The sequence below is a fragment of the Malaya genurostris genome, chromosome 2, assembly GCF_030247185.1.
Source record: "Malaya genurostris strain Urasoe2022 chromosome 2, Malgen_1.1, whole genome shotgun sequence".
In the NCBI taxonomy this organism is placed as follows: Eukaryota; Metazoa; Arthropoda; class Insecta; order Diptera; family Culicidae; genus Malaya; species Malaya genurostris.
This window is the reverse complement of record NC_080571.1, coordinates 321,671,519-321,689,052: the sequence shown is the minus strand read 5'-3', so window position 1 is coordinate 321,689,052 and position 17,534 is coordinate 321,671,519.

Here is a 17,534-nt window from a genome sequence, read left to right as displayed (position 1 = left end):
TTGCGTGATTCAAAAAGCGCAGTTTCTACTAGTTTCTATGTCGGTTAAAAATAAGTTGTCGTTACGTTGTAATGTCATACTGAAATAACTTATTTTCCATAATTTGAAAATAATTTATTTTCAAGAGAACTAGTTGAAACTTTGTTGCCATCGACATTATTAACAAGACAGTGTAGTACTTGAAATTAGGAAAAATAAAACAGTGCCTGAACGACATATTGCACAATAATTATATAATCACTATAGTTTGGGTCCCGGCTCATTGCTCCATTCCTGGCAATGAAAGAGCCGATATTTTAGCCAAGTGTGGTGCTATTGAGGGTGAAATTTATGAGCGACCGATTGCTTTCAACGAATTATATAGCACATCTCGCCAAAAAACACTTTCCAGCTGACAAGCTTCTTGGGATAAAGATGATCTGGGTCGGTGGATGCACTCAATTATTCCTAAAATATCGACAAAGGCATGGTTCAGGGGACTGGATGTGAGTAGGGACTTCATTTGTGTGATGTCCAGACTCATGTCCAATCACTACACGTTAGATGCACATCTCCTTCGAATTGGACTTTCCGAAACTAATCATTGTGCTTGTGGCGAAGGTTATCGGGATATTGATCATGTCGTTTGAACATGCGTGGAGTATCGTGATGTCAGATCTCAACTAATAAATTCTTTGCGTACCCAAGGTAGACTATCCAATGTCCCAGTTCGAGACATTCTTGTTTGACGTGACCTTCCATACATGAAACTTCTTTATCATTTCATAAAGAAAATTGGAGTTTCAATTTAATAAAGGACACTTTCAAGACCTACTTCTGATTCCAACTGCGACAATGAGTTCAACCAATAGCTAAATTAGAATAGAAATTATGTAATGTTACAAACTGAAATTATGTAATGATATAAACTGATACAAACTCGAAATAGTTTATGAAATTATCAACAAAATGTCTGAAAATAACAGCTTATTTTATAATTTATAGAAGTTAATCGTTTGGTTCAAATAATATTTGCGAGTAGATTTCATAATTAATTACGAGTTACCTAAGATGATATTTAAGTAATAAGAGGAATATGTTTTAATAAATTTAAATCGCTGTGACTATTTTAGAATTACATAAGGATAAGAATTTCATGTAAAAGTGATGCTACGGCGAAGAAAAACTTATGTAAACTGCCTTAAGAAATGAACGTATTTATGGAAAAAAATAGTACTTGAAATTACAAATTTGATACAAAGTACAAATTTCATAACGACTTTAAAACTATCGAGCGGAATTAAATTTTAATTAATTGTTTTTATGCTTTTTCAATCAAAATCTGTTTATGAAGATATGAACAATAAACAACGCAAAAACTTTAGGTTCAGAATGCTCAAAATTTATCCAAATAGAGTGATTTCTCATTATTTCTAATTCATATATCATGATAATTGTATTATCACAATCGATGTTTAATCCCTATATTGTATTCTTCGAGTTTATAATAGTGCATATAACAAAAAAGACTATTCTGCCTTTCATTATTTTCGTCAAAAAGTAGTTTTAAAAAAAGTAATATCCTGGTTTTTTATGTTTTATACACTTCTTACGACTCCATAGTGTGATCGCCATATTCAAGCCAAAAAAAATTTTTAGGTTACATTTCCATTATCATTACATTGGGAAAACCTACCGATAGCTATTTGAATCAATGCAGAAATTGTATGTTATAATCTTATAATATCTAAGTTATTGCTACATCAATTAACCGTAACGATTTACATATACGCTTACGTATTTATAATGGTTTCGCAACCTTTTTTTCAACTTGTAGCTAAAACCATAGGTGTGATTAAAGATATGTTAGAAACAAGTAACGATAAGTTACAAATGATAGCTAGTTCAATGTTTATGTTATAAAGAAACACTGCCGTCACCTTGTTTCAAATAGCATAACATAAAAACATGTTTGTTGCAACATAGTTGGGCTAAGTGGTATCAGAAGTATCAGGCTAGTTACGGGTTGCTAATATTCGAGTCAATTAAACCTATTTTTATCTAGTAGCTATATGCATAATTGTTATTAAAGATATGTTTGGATTAAGTAACGATAGCTTAAAATTTATAATTAATTCAATATGACAAAAAGATGTGGTGATTTGAAACCTAAAGAACTATGAAGAAACATTGATGTCACCTTGTTTTAACCAGTATAACATAAAAAACATATTCGTGCTCTTGTTGCAACATAGTTTGGACTTAGTCGCATCATAACTAGCTGCGGATTGCTACTTGGGCACTTACATCATTAGGTCTCTGGAACTGGAAATGACAGCCATTTGATCTTTGAACTTTATCCGAAACCCAAAAGTAGCTAGCGAATGAGCCTAAGCTTGTAGAAATTGGCTTAGCTGGCTCTCCAAGGGAATTGAGTGGCGAGAAAAAATGCGTTTCATCGGTTACGTCACCTATATCATTGTTATATCAACCGATGTTCGAACTTCACCAATGGAACAAGAGTTACTATTAAATGAACCAAATCGAAATTTGATGCATTTCTCCTTGGCAGATGGCGCAGAACGAAACGAACGAATTTCCGCTGAACAGCTTCTATTTGCAGTTATTGCAATGACTGAGCGGAAACATATATTGGAGAAGCCAAATGAATGAAAAACTAACAGAAAAGATGAATTTTTGGAAAAAGATACGCTCAGAGACAGGACTCGAACCTGCGTTCTTATGCATTCCGTGCATACGCGCTACCATTTCGCCACTCTGAATCTTGTTTTAGTCACTCTAAAACGCCAAACAGACTCAATAGCGTGTACATCGAACATGGTCTACATCCTGGCCGTCACCCGACCGATACCTTATATCCAAACATCGCTTTACGTCAAACAACTTAAATTAATAAATCGTTAAAAACAATTGCGGTTTGATTTTCCGTAACAATCTGCTTCTGGTAGGAAAGGGCAGACAATCAATACTACCTTCATAGGGGTCTGTCGCTGACGATGTCCAGCCAGCGACTGGCACCATTAAAGAAGGTGACAAGCGATTATGAATACACCCTCCTACTCAATTCTTGATCGGAGAAATAGGTATAAAGCGAGAAGACTAGTGTTTGATGGACAGAGAAGATGTTTGGATATAAGGTATCGGTCGGGTGACGGCCAGGATGTAGACCATGTTCGATGTACGCGCTATTGTGTTTGTTTGGCGTTTTAGAGTGACTAAAACAAGATTCAGAGCGGCGAAATGGTTGCGCGTATGCACGGAATGCATAAGAACGCAGGTTCGAGTCCTATCTCTGAGCGTATCTTTTTCCAAAAAATCATCTTTTCTGTTAGTTTTTCATTCATTTGGCTTCTCCAATATATGTTTCCGCTCAGTCATTACAAAAACTGAACTTAGTTATGGCGGCTTTACGTCAAACAACTAAAATTAAAAAATCGTTCTATTTGCAGCTTTTCGGTTTGATAATACGGTTCCCAAACAACGATAACGTACTCAAGGGTTGAGTGAACTAATGCACAATATAACAATTTCAAGTAGTATATGTTCAGTTCGCTTTCACATCTCATCCAAGTCAGTCGATATAACAAAACCGCTTACGTTCGGGACGGAAGAAACCAATTACAGTATTGTGTAGTGAACAATAGAAAGACCTCGAAATGAGTGAACCAAACGAACAAAAGCTACCGCCGACACGAAAGAATACAATTGTTGTTGACTTCAGGCAGTACAAAATTTTACCTTCGATACGAGAACTTGAAGATTTGCTTAGGAGCAAATGCATCTTGACATTAAACGTGTGCATTTACTTTAATTCAATAAGATAAATAATGTTGTTTACATCCAGTTTTATAAAGAGTTGGATGCAATTCAATTCGCAGAAGACAATAACAATGTGCACTATGTGGAGCACGAGAACATTAAGTACAACATTCCAGTATATATGGAAGATAGTGCTATAGAAGTGCGTGTGCATGATCTTCCCTCAAGCGTTACCGATTCATATATTCGTAAAACTATGTCCCAATACGGAGAGATTCTCTCTATCGAAAAAGAAAAGTGGAAGAACTTTTTCCCCGGTATTCTAAATGGCGTTCGTTTGTTACGCATGCGCTTGAAGAGGCCTATACATTCTTATGTGACTTTCGGTCAGGATACAAGAATTCCGTGCAAATCACTTGTTACCTATGACAATCAGATGGCCACATGTAAATATTGCCAAAAAGCTGTTCACTACGGTAAGCCATGTAATAAACTAAACAAGGAGACAACTTTACCAAAGGACAACGGTGCTTCCTTCACACCAACCCCAAGCAACCCCAGTACACCTGTAACAGCTACCAACAACAATGAAGCATCCCCTTCCCCCGTAGAACAAAGTACACCAGCTGCAGTTAACAACTTACCCTCCAACCAACCAGCAACTGCAACCAATGTACAACAAGGCGCATCTACAGCAACTCTCAACGAGGCCAAGACTACGATCAACAAGGAAAACGAAAAGAAAACGGAAATCACACACAACACCGACGATGAAGCTATGGATGATGAGATAAGCCGCGGACGAAGTGACATACGATCCTCGTTGGATGGAAATGGAAACTCATCTCCCCCTATAAACGGTGACAACTAGATCCAACAGCAAAAAAATTTAGGTAACAAAAATGTAAGCCAATCGGCCACGTAAAGCTTTTACGCAAAAAAGCCAGAATAAAAATTTTATTATAAATAAAAGTAGTATATGTTGTCAATATTTCTTGCAATTCGGAAGATGATCCCCAACATCTAAAATGATTTCAAGATTAAGTTTAGTATTCAGTAACACTTCTAAATCTTTGATTGATGACTCCCATTTTAGGACCGTTTGCAAAGACAGTGTAATCATTCGTGATCGTTGCTCTTTTGGGAGAAATGCGAACATTTTGAAGCATTTAGCATCATTCTGTTAACTTTGCATGAATTAAAGAATACATTTAATTGAGACTGCAAGAAACCAGTGTCAGCAAGATTTTTTTATCAGATGAAATAACATAAAATAATCGCAAAAGATACTGAAATTTTTTAATCATTGAGATATATTAGAAATATAAACGGTCCCAAGTGACTTCCTTGGGGGACTCCGGACCTTGCGATGAATGGTGAGGTAACACAGTCGCCTATTTTCACTGACATATTGCGACCCGTCAGATCAGGGATTCGAGCCAACTAGGAAATGATCTACCGAATCGTAGTCTATCGCTTACGTCACTTACACCGTCACTTATTACCATTGGAATCGAAAGAGACAGTCTATTAGTTTTCGAACTTGATTCACAACACAAGAGTAGTTATCAAACGAGCCTAAATTTGCCATACATACACACAGACATTTTCCGATCTCGTCGAACTGAGTCAGAACAGTCTTATTATATAAAATAAAGGTTATCTTACAATATTATAAACTTATCCAGCAATTGTATTAGCTACAGAGAATGACAAAATCGATTTTTTTAAATTTTAAATTAATTTGCAAAAATCGCTATTTTTGACTTGGATGATTTTTTCTATTGTAGGGTATTACGCTTCCTACTAATTATTTGTACTTTGTAAATGTTTTTATAATAAAAACTTTTTCTGATCTGAACTTAATTTTTTCAGTGAAGCTCAACATGGCCCCACAAGAAATAGTCCAAAGGCGATAAATCACACGATATAGGCGGTCTATTGACGGGAGATAAATTGTTCATCGAAGGCGGCTCTCAATTTGGTCATTGCTTCGCGTGCCGTCACTCGCCAATTACAATAACGTTCCGCCATCGGCACATAAACCACACCAAATAGTGCCTTTTTTGGAATGCATTGGTAGCTCTTGCAATGCTTCTGGCTGGCTTCGTCGTTCGTAATTTGATTCATGATTAAATTTTAGACCAAACTGATCAAGTTTGACAATGGCACAAAATACGATTCACGCGTGATCTGTCAAAAATAGTGTTTCCAAAAACATATCAGCGAAAAAACACCCTTCATTATCAAGAAACCCTTTCTAATAACTGTGTAAAGTTTAAGCTGCACACAACTGCCACAAAAATTGTACAAGAAATTGCAAATTGAGAACTTTACAGCTTTTTGACTTTACATTCATCGATTGGTTTTCATATTAGTTTTAACTAACGATGCATTCTTATCGATATAGTTTATTGTGGTAGGAAGGGAAATTTTATGTAAGTGTATTTTATACTAGAAATTTTGTTTTCACTTTTAAATCATTCATGAAAGATCCATTCTATTACCGAATAATCTTATTAATTACTGTAAAATAAACATTAAAAAGATTTAATATCATAGAACTCTTCACCGAACCTCGACAGAAGAACAGTAAAAAAAGCCAATGCTCTGAAACCCAAGCAAAGGAGTAAAAGAAAGAGCTTCAAATCAACTTGTTATTAAAGCAATTTTCTACCGTGTGCTTTCCATACACTTTTCGGTCCTCAACTTCCAAGCGTCTCGCCGTTCTACGGTTCGATACAGCTCGTCCCTAGCGGTCCCTCTGCCCACTCTAGCTCAAATGCCGCAACCTGCGATTTCCATGCTTCTCTTCTCCGGTTTATTTTGGGAGCTGCAGCTTCTCATCTCGAACTTCACACTGTTCGAATAACAACAACCAGTTGATAAATGTTTCACCTTTACGAATATCCATAGTAGTGCTTGTCCAACCGTAATTGTGGTAGTAGTTTTTTTTACTCGAACCCACAGCGAACGCAGGTAAAGCCTACTCCACACGGGTCATAGAGAACCATGGAACCCCATCTCGCTACACAAGTAAAAGCTTACTCAGGTCGTTCGGTTTTTCGGTGTACATCGAAACTGGCCGGATCGGGTCCAATGCGTCTAAGTGTGTGTGTATTTATGTGTGAGATCATTCATTCCTTCTGCTTTCTCCATTAGGCTTAGGTCCCACTTAGCTCCCGTTGTTCGGCCCAAGAGAACTTTAAAGCGGTCACTGCTTGACTTTAATGCTTTTATACGTATAGTTTACTCGAGCCACAATCTTCGCGTTTTTGCCCCGTTCCACTGGAAATCTTGAAATGCCGCTTGGTGTTAGTGCCTAAGTATAGGGTTCTCCACGAGTTCGAATTTCATTCCTTCTGCGAATAGTTCCATTGCTCGAGCCACCATTGGTATCACATCTGGCTGGATCAGTGGGCAGAGCAATCTAGTGGTCATCATCGGTACCTTGAACGGTGACAGCTTGAATCTGCATTCGAAGGAGAAGTATTGCAAATAGTACAAAATAATACTGCCAGAATAAATCGTTTGTAAATTTTCTCTTATTGAAAATGCTATTCTTAATTCCAATAACTATGAGTCCCAAGGCTGACAGATGATCATGTATTAAACAGCAGAAAAATAGAATATCTTGGCGCCGAAATTATCATCGTATAGAACAGAGTAAGGTGCACTATCCTACGGAACACCTAAGAACACCTCATTTCCCACCAGGATAAGTATCACTCTAGATTACCCTAATATTTTGACTCTCGTTGCACAAGCTAAAGCTGCTTCGAGTTCCACACACACACACCAAGAAAAAGTCAACTTTCCGAAGTGCAAACAGAGCAAAAAAAAACCTCCATCTCCACAAATACCGTTGCGAAGCGGGCATGATCGAAAGAAGCTCCGCACAGCATCGGGCTTATGTTTGTGTACACGAGCACTCTCCTACCCTGCTCCCCTTCGTCATTCGCAGCAGTCTCAGAAGCACACAACAAATTTGGTCTTGGAAAGAATGTATGTTTAAGTGAAAAACAGGTTTGCCTTCCACAAGAAGTACAGGTAGATATTAAAAAAAATATTGAACTCAAACAATACATACAAAATATTATAATAAATGAACCCATATCATTGTTATAAAAATTGCTCTGACTTTTAAGTGTCATGCGACTGTCGTTTCACCAGAATGTAACTTTTTTAGTTGTTTTGTCACTATCGTTATACCACTACATACCACTGGTCAAAGCTTCGCGCCTCGCTCGGAAGAGGTCTTGCAAAGTTCAAAACACCCGCGAGCGATCTACATAGTAGCCGTCAGGCTAGTGCCTGTATGTTTGAATTGGAACGCAAAGCGGCCATCAGGGACTTTACAGTTCATTCCATCAAAGTAGGCATGAAAATTCCAGCGAAGCCCTTTTTTTCTTCGTTCTAGTACATCTCATTCTCTCTCTTGCTATCTATTTCTCGTCACAATTCCAATGCAACTCTGCAAAGGAAGGGGGACGAACGGCTGAGCGATGTCTTTAAAAGCCGATATCCATTCAGCAGTCAATAAGTAATCGCCTTTATTAGCTCTTTCATGATGATAATCGCAGTTCACAAATTGAATTTCAGGTGGTATCAGATCCGATTACGGCGGGGACTTCGGACCAGTCGGTGTGTGCACTTATTCTCCACCCTCTCGGTTCGCGCACATTTTGCTGAAGCTCTGAAGCTCAACTCTGTTCGATTCTTTGTAAACATATGCGAGAAAAAATAAGTGTATATAAAGAGGGAAGAATGATCGAACGAACATACCGCCGGAAAAGGGATGATCCGACTGAGTAAAAATATTTTATGGAAAAATAAACACACAATGCAATGCCCATGCATTGATCCGAGTTCGTGGCAATCCTGAATAAAAAAAAAAGAAGAACGATAACTAGAGGCCACTCACTAAATGGATTTAAATGGAATTGCATCACTATCGTTTTCCGTTCGTAGTCGATTGGCGTTTTGTGCAAACACAAGTAGTTAAAGTATTATTATCAGATTCGTCATCAAGTACCGATTATGTGCAATTTATATCAGCTTATATTTGATTCTCGAACCAGTAATGTTCAAGTTTGTAGTCAGTCTTTTGAATAAATGTGGGTTATTTTTACCAACATCGCCTGAAATGATGTATGAAAGCAATCCATAATCGATTAGTTTTTTCTTATGTTTTTTGACGTAAGGCTACGTCTAATTTTTCTATAAAAGGGTGGAAATTTATATCTCTATCAATTTTAAACAGATTTTCTATATTCTTACACTTAAAGACTGTCCCAGAAAGTATGGACGCACTTTGATTTCGCTGTAAATAATTCACAAGTGTTAGATGTTCAAATTTTATTCGATGTACTGATAATATTAGACTAGAAAAACAGAATATTATTCTCAACATTTGCTACTTAGCCATTGTAGACTAGCTGGCGCAGCTTCTTGCGAACGTTTCCCATTAAATTCCATACAGACTTCTTGGCGACAAGTTTTGACACTTCTTCCAACCTTTTTCGAACTGTTGAATGGTTTCAGCTGCCGCGACCTGTTTCCTAAGATGTGCCTGCCTTAATGCCCAAAATTCCTCAATTGGTTGAAGTTGTAGGCAATTTGGTGGATTCATGTCTTTTGGGACAGTCGGTGTTGAACAGTCGTTCGCACCGCACGCGTATAGCTCCTGGCTCCTGGAAATTTTTTCTGGCTACCTAGAGTTTCATTGATTCAAGGCTTCAGTCCTTTTCAAGGCTACCTGAATCACTAACAGTCTTTTTAATGACTAACAATTAATCAGCCTTTCTCAAGGCTATACAAAGAGTGATATTTGAGTGACTAAGTGATACAAAGAGTGATATTAGAGTGACTAAGAAATTAATCAGCCTTTTTTAAGGCTAGCTATTCAATGAACTATTCTTCGAACTAATCAGTCTTTATTAAGACTACCACAAAATCAGTCTTTATCAAGACTTTCCGAAACTAGGAGTCTAATCGAAGACTAATTTAGCCTAGTTAGTTTAATTTAAAATTTCATTCATTTCAAAAATGCCTGCGTCCAACCGGAAAGGCAACAAGCCTAAGGCTAAAAATAATTCAATACGAAATAAATCACAATCCATTATTCAACATTTTCCTAATAACATTCACGATCTTATAGAATCTGAATGTAAAAATTAAAGACAACGGGCGGATTTCCCTTCCGTTGATTCTATGCCGTCTAACAATATTTACGAGATTCTTCCTGAATCCGATTGTAGCGACATAGAAGAAAATTCTTCAAAAATTCCCAAAATGGACGCTTGTCGTTCTGAGAAGAAACAACAATCTATGCCACCAGTGACGGTGATGAACTTCATAAATTTTATTCATATGATATAAAATCAGACAGACCCTTCAAGGCTGTCTTGAAAGGCTTATCAAATGATCAAAGTACTGATGAAATTAAAAATGAACTAAAAGAATTGCTTAATTTGCCCCTTCCCAAGTAATACTTATGAAAAAAAGAGCGTATGGTACTTCTAAACCACGCTCTGGAATTTCCCATGAACTTTACTTAATACACTTCAATCGAAGTGATGTTAACAATTTGAAAACTTTAGAAAAAGTACGTTTCATTTCCCACATTAAAATTCATTGGGAACGTTATAAACGGCATAATGGTGTTGCAAACTTAACGCAATGTCGTCGTTGCCAAGGCTTCGGCCATGGAACCAAAAATTGTCATATGGATATACGGTGTTCGAATTGTGGTAAATCGCATTCGAAAGACGTTTGTCCAATGAATGAAACCACTGATAAATTTTCATGTTCAAATTGCGATGGAAATCATAAATCCAATTATTTAAAATGTCCTGTCAGGGAAAAAATATTAAACGCTTGTTCGCTTAGACAACAAGTCAAATGAACGACCTTAAATTTACAGAACATAACAGTTCGGCTGAAAAGTTCGTATCGTTTAATAGAAACACACATTTTTTTGCCAAAATTCGTTTTTATTATTCAACATAATTGCCATCAGAGGCGATACTGCGATTATAGCGATCTTCCAACTTTTCGATACCATTTATGTAGTACGATTTGTCCTTTGCCTCAAAACAGGCCTCAGTTTCAGCGATTACCTCTTCATTGCTTCTAAATTTTTCACCAGCGAGCATTCTCTTGAGGTCTGAGAACAGGAAAAAGTCACTGGGGGCCAAATCTGGAGAATACGGTGGATGAGGGAGCAATTCGAAGTTCAATTCGTTCAATTTCAGCATGGTTTTCATCGAATTGTGACACGGTGCATTGTCTTGATGAAACAAAACTTTTTTCTTCTTCAAATGAGGCCGTTTTTTTGAAATTTCGTCCTTCAAACGCTCTAATCACGCTATATAATAGTCACTGTTGATGGTTTTTCCCTTTTCAAGGTAGTCGATGAAAATTATACCATGCGAATCCCAAAATACAGACGCCATAACCTTACCGGCCGATTGTTGAGTCTTTCCACGCTTTGGGTTCGGTTCATCGCGTGCAGTCCACTCAGCTGACTGTCGATTGGACTCCGGAGTGAAGTGATGGAGCCATGTTTCGTCCATTGTTATATATCGACGAAAAAAATCGGTTTTATTTCGAAATAACAGCTCCAAACACTACTCAGAATCATCAATTCATTGTTGTTTTTGATCGATTGTGAGCTCACGCGGCACCCATTTTGCACAAAGCTTTCTCATGTCCAAATATTCGTGAATAATATATCCAACACGTTCCTTTGATATCTTTAGGGTGTCAGCTATCTCGATCAGCTTCACTTTACGGTCATTGAAAATCTTTTTGTGGATTTTTTTCACGTTTTCATCGGTAACAGCCTCTTTTGGACGTCCACTGCGTTCATCGTCTTCGGTGCTCATATGACCAGTACGAAATTTTGCAAAGCACTTACGAATTGTTGCTTCGCCCGGTGCAGAGTCTGGATAACACTCATCAAGCTATTTTTTGGTATCGGCGGCACTTTTTTTCATCAAAAAGTAGTGTTTCATCAACACACGAAATTCCTTTTTTTCCATTTTTTCACAATAACAAAAGTAGCTTCACTCAAAATGCAATATCTCACAAACTAATAATCAGACAGCTGTCAAATTTATACACGTATCTTTTGAAGGTTGGTACTAATTGAAAATGGTATGGATTTAATTCTAGTGGCGCCCTCTCATAGAAACGATACGAACTTTTCAGCTTATCTGTTACCTAAAAATCAAAAAACCGTTACAAATGCAAAAACCGTTTTGTGCCGCCAAGCCATCGTGGCTTCGGTTATCCAGCAGCGCCACATCAATTATCCAGAAGAAATAAAAACAAATTAACATTTTTGATGAATAGGTACACTTTCAGTGAAATGACCTTTTCGGCGAAATCTTTCATTCAGCGAAACGACTTTCGGCGAAATGGCTAAATAATGTCAACAAGTTTTCTTGGTGATTTATAAATTTTTAGTTAGTTTGACGTAAAGTCGCCATAACTAAGTTCAGTTTCTGCAATGACTGAGTGGAAACATATATTGGAGATGCCAATATGTTGGATGTATGGTACCGGTCGTGAGACAGCTAGGGAGTAGACCATGATCGATGTACGCTTTTTCATGCCTAGTCGTGTTTTAGAGCTGTGTCTATCACAAGGCTTAGGGTGGCGAAATGGTAGCGCGTATGCACGGAATGCATAAGAACGCACGTTCGAGTCCTGTCTCTGGGCGTATCTTTTTCCAAAAAAATCATCTTTTCCGTAAGGTTTTCATTCGTTTGGCTTTTCCAATATATGTTTCCACTCAGTCATTGCAAAAACTGATGTTTTCTTAGGTTCTAAGGATTACGAATTAATCTAAAAAAGTATTCAAGGAAGTAGTCTTTCTGGATTAAACTAGGGGAAAATATGTTATCCGTTCTTTCAAATATGAGAAATTTCAAAAAGTTCTAGATCGACCAAACAGGGGTAAATTTGTTTTTATTCTGAATAAATTCCAATTACGATATTCTCAAAATTGAACGATTCGGCGAAATGACATTCGGCGAAACAAAAAAAAAACTGATTTAGTTTTTCTTTTATTTCGAAAATTAAATTAAAAATTTAAATTTGATCCCCTCAAAATAACTTTTTTTATTTCTTAACGTATTGTATTTGAAAACTGAGAACGTTTATTGAACTTCAAATGAAGATGGCGAAATGACGGACAGAAAAATTTTAGTCTTACAAATTGTTGGATTGATTATTTAGAATAAATTTTAACCTAATTGTATTTAAGTACGCAAAAAGAAAAAAAAAATTGAAATCGATTAAAAATAAATAACAATTTTGAAATCGATTAAAAAGCAATGGGATTTGTCGGTTATGTCACATATGAGATTACATTTTCCGTTTCGTAAATTTCTCGCTATGACCCTTCCAAACTTTATTAATGACCACATTGTCTCCTTTATATAAGCCTTAGTTCATCGAAATTCGTTGAAACATCTTCGAGAAAAATTAAGCCGATGAACAATGTGCGGTTAGTCGGTTACGTCACTTATATCATTAGATCTCCGAAAACAGAAGTGACAGCCATCTGAGCTTCGAACAATATTTTAATGCACTTTAATAGATTTTTTTTCACGCGGTTTTTATGCGTTTTTCACACGGCTTTTTTCAACGCGGATTACCGAATTTAAGTGGATTTCCGAAGTTGCACGATTCTTTTAAGCGAATTTTCAAAGCTATTCGGTTTTCTTGTTTTGTCTTAGAAATGCATTAAACGTCGAGACCTGGTGTTATCCCGAATTTTTTTTCGATTTTTTTTCAAAACAATAGTATTTAAGATTTCACCAGATCTCGACGTTTTAGCATTTCTAGACAAGTTCTAAAGTCGACTTTTTCCAACAAAAATTGTTTTGTCTCAAAGACGATTTGTTTAAAAAATTTTTTTTTGTAATTCACCAGATCTCGAATTTTTCTGGATTTCTAAAACATTTAAAATAAAAATGAAAAAAATCGATTCCGGAAATCTCAAAATTTCTCAAAATTCCCCAGTCGACATTTAAAAAAAAATTTTTTTTTGGGATTCACCAGATTCGAGCATTTCTAAGACATTTGGCGTCAAAAGCAGACTTGGACGTTTCATGCATTTCTGAGACATTCGGTCTCAAAAAAAAATTTCTTTACACGGATTTCAGAAGTAACGCGATCACTCCCAAAACCGATTTTTTTCAAACAATTTTTTTTTTTAGATTACGCAAGGTTTCGACTTATAATGAATTTCTAAAACATTTCACACACACACGCACACACACACACACACACACACACACACACACACACACACACACACACACACACACACACACACACACACACACACACACACACACACATACACACACACAGAGACATTGCTCAGTTCGATGAACTGAGTCGAATGGTATATGACATTTGGCCCTCCGGCCAATTTTTACTAGTTGGTTTTTCAAGTGATTGCATAACCTTTCTATGTATATGAGAATGGCAAAAAGTGTTGACGATTTCATTAATTATTTTACCTGTAATAATGCTTCTTGGAGTCGTATCTGCGCAATAATAATACAAATGTGATGACTTTTCGAACATTTACCATAAACAATAATAATAACAATACAGAAATAATAAAAGATAACGTCATTTTAATACAATCTAGTCGCGAGAGAATCTAAGATATTTCAATCAATTGTTAGCTGTTAGCAATTTATTTATTGCTTGTGCCGCCGACGCAATTTACTTCATGGCTAGTTTGATGACAGCAAAGCATTGATGGCATGGTTGTTCATTCAGTTGACCACTCATCAAATCAAGACAGTGCGGTATGCAGCTAGTGTAGGCAAAGCATGCTGAGAAGTGCATGTATGGAATCAATACAAACACAAACCCGTACATGATAGCCCCTCCTCGCATCGGGTGCGTAGAACTCTCATCGTTCGTTCTTCCGCTTATCTCCTGGAACCGTCCGGAATCGAGAAGGCTCACTGCGGCTTACTTAGTTTCATATTGCAGACTTTAAATTATTCCTTTGGACAAAGTTTTTGTCTCCACATGCTTTTTCTCGCGTCCAGTAGTCACCTATGCCGTGAATGTGCTCATTCCTCCGGTTCTGGTCGTAAAGACAAACCACTACACATTTTCCAAAGATATGTAAAAAGTATAAATTTTATCACAACAAAGATCTTGCATATGTGGCAAGGCGTACGAGAGTCGCCCGTAGGTAAGCGAGGATAAAAAAAAAGCTGCCGTTCGGTTGCTCCTGCGGCTATTCCTGCTCCCTTTCTTGCTATCTCGCGATGGCACTACTGCGCACGCGGTGGGAGAGAACCAGATACAATATAAACTTGAATTTATTACCTTTCTTCAAATAATCTCTTACCACTGTGCACATTGACATGATCGGACTTTCGGAATCAGAGTTTATATTTCTTAGTTTAGCCCTGCCAGTTACGTCCCGCGCCCATACTCGCTCTCATTGCCAATTACGACAACCACGACGACAGCGATGATTGAACAAGACAAGTCCTGATTATTGCACAAAGCCTTCTTTCTGCTGGTGTCCAACCGCCGGTTCATCGTATTCGTCGGTTGATTACGTCGTCGATCCGTTGTCTGTAATGAAACAACAAAAATAATTACAATATTTGATTTTTTACTCGGCCATTTCCCAAATGCACCCGCTCGGTATCCATCAAGATGGGGACCTATAATTTATGATTCCGTTTCCGAACGTTGCACTCACCATTCATGTTGTGCTATGAAAGTAGCGCATCACACCATCCTCACATTGGTACCCACATCTAGTCGGAAGGTGGTCAGGATCAAACAAATCATGCCGAATGTTACCCCCTTCTAGAGGAAAGGTAAGTCACATACATGATTCTTGTTGTCTTTGCCGCCGTGCTGTTAGCTTATTTGTAATGCGCACGCCGCGTTTTTCCTGAGAGACAGCAGTGTTCGGAAGGGGCGGAGGAATACCGATGCAAACCGACAACCGACCTACCAGTCCCAGAGTACACAAAACATTAAAAAAATGTGCTGCTTAGTTAAACAACACTGAAGCTCCAGAGCCCAAATATCGTATCGTAAAGTAGAACAGTAAAGTGATGAACCGCGCTCCAGACATGACGATGTACCTTTATGGCGTTAAACAACCTCTGTTTGGGTAAGCTTTCCTGGAAGTCAACAAGCAATCTAAAATGCAAATAGGGAAGGAAGCCGCATTAGGAAAAAAGTTGTTTTGGGACAGAATTTGACACCTTGTAAATTAGGTTACTCGTAGGTCAATCATTATTCTGAGATTTTTTAATGTTAACATATGCTTAAGCATACCATGTGCGAGCCAAAAAATGAAAATTCTTGCTATTTTTCGTTGGTCATTGCTCCAGTAAAGAATTTCAATTTGTGAAAAGGTTTGGGCAAAATTGCGATTCTAGAAATGGGCAAAACGAGTCATGATTCGGGAAAAAGAATGATTCTTTCATTTTTGATTTTTTATGTTCTATATTCGAATAGCAAAATATTTAAAAACACAAGGCGGACTTATTTTAAAGATTGATTTCTAAAGACTGTCCCAGAAAGTATGGACGCACTTTGATTTCGCTGTAAATAATTCACAAGTGTGCCTTCGTTAATGCCCAAAATTCCTCAATTGGTCGAAGTTGTGAGCAATTTGGTGGATTCATGTCTTTTGGGACGAAAGTGACATTTTTGGTAGTATACCATTCTACCGTTGATTTCGAGTAGTGACAAGAAGCATGATCTGGCCAGAAGACAACAGCATCCTTGTGGCTTCGAATCATGGGTAGAAGTCGTTTTGATTCGAAGTCTCATTCCTTGATGTATATTTCGCTGTTCATTGAAGCAGTGGTGATGATGGGTTTCGAAATATTACCGCAGCTACAAATTGCTTGCCAGACCATAGCTTTCTTACCAAATTTTTCGACTTCAATCGATGTCTCGGACTGGTTTAACACTTGCCCTTCTCGCACCGTATAATATTGTGGTCCCGGCAAGGATTTGTAATCGAGTTTCACGTAGGTTTCGTCGTCCATGATTATGCAGTTTAAATTCCCAGTAAGAATCGTATTGTACAGCTTTCGAACCCTCGGCCAGATCGATGCTTCTTGTTTCGGACTACGTTTTGGTTGTTTCTGCTTCTTATAGGTTCGAAGATTCAAACGTTTTAGCACAAAGAGCATTTGACTTCGAAGTGCCCACTTTTTTGGCCACATCTCGAACTGAAACCTCCTTCTTTTGCTCGAACGCCTTCAGTATACGTTCATCAAACTGAGGGTTAGCAGAACCTTTTTTCGACCCGTTTTCGGGTTATCCTCAAAGGTGTTATCCTCACCGAACTTCCTGATTGCATTTCGCACGGCCTTTTCACTTACTCCTTCAATTTTTGCTATATTTCTCAGTGACAGTCCACGTTCTGTGCACCATTTGTACACAATTTTTCGACGTTGTTTTGCTGAAAGTCCACGCATTTCGAAACAAAGTAATGAAAACGAATAAACAACTGCACAAGTGGTTAGAGAAGAGTGTAAACAACAGGACGCAACCATAAAAATTGACAGATTCTGAACCATTGCGAAATGGCAGCGGGTTTTGGTTGCGTCCATACTTTCTGGACAGTCTTTATATCATTTGAGTCCATAATAAAAATATAGCGTGTATGTAATATAATGTGTTATCAAAGCAGTTTTGCATTCATTGCTTAAAGTTTGTTTTCATTTTTGAGAACTCATTCAAATGAA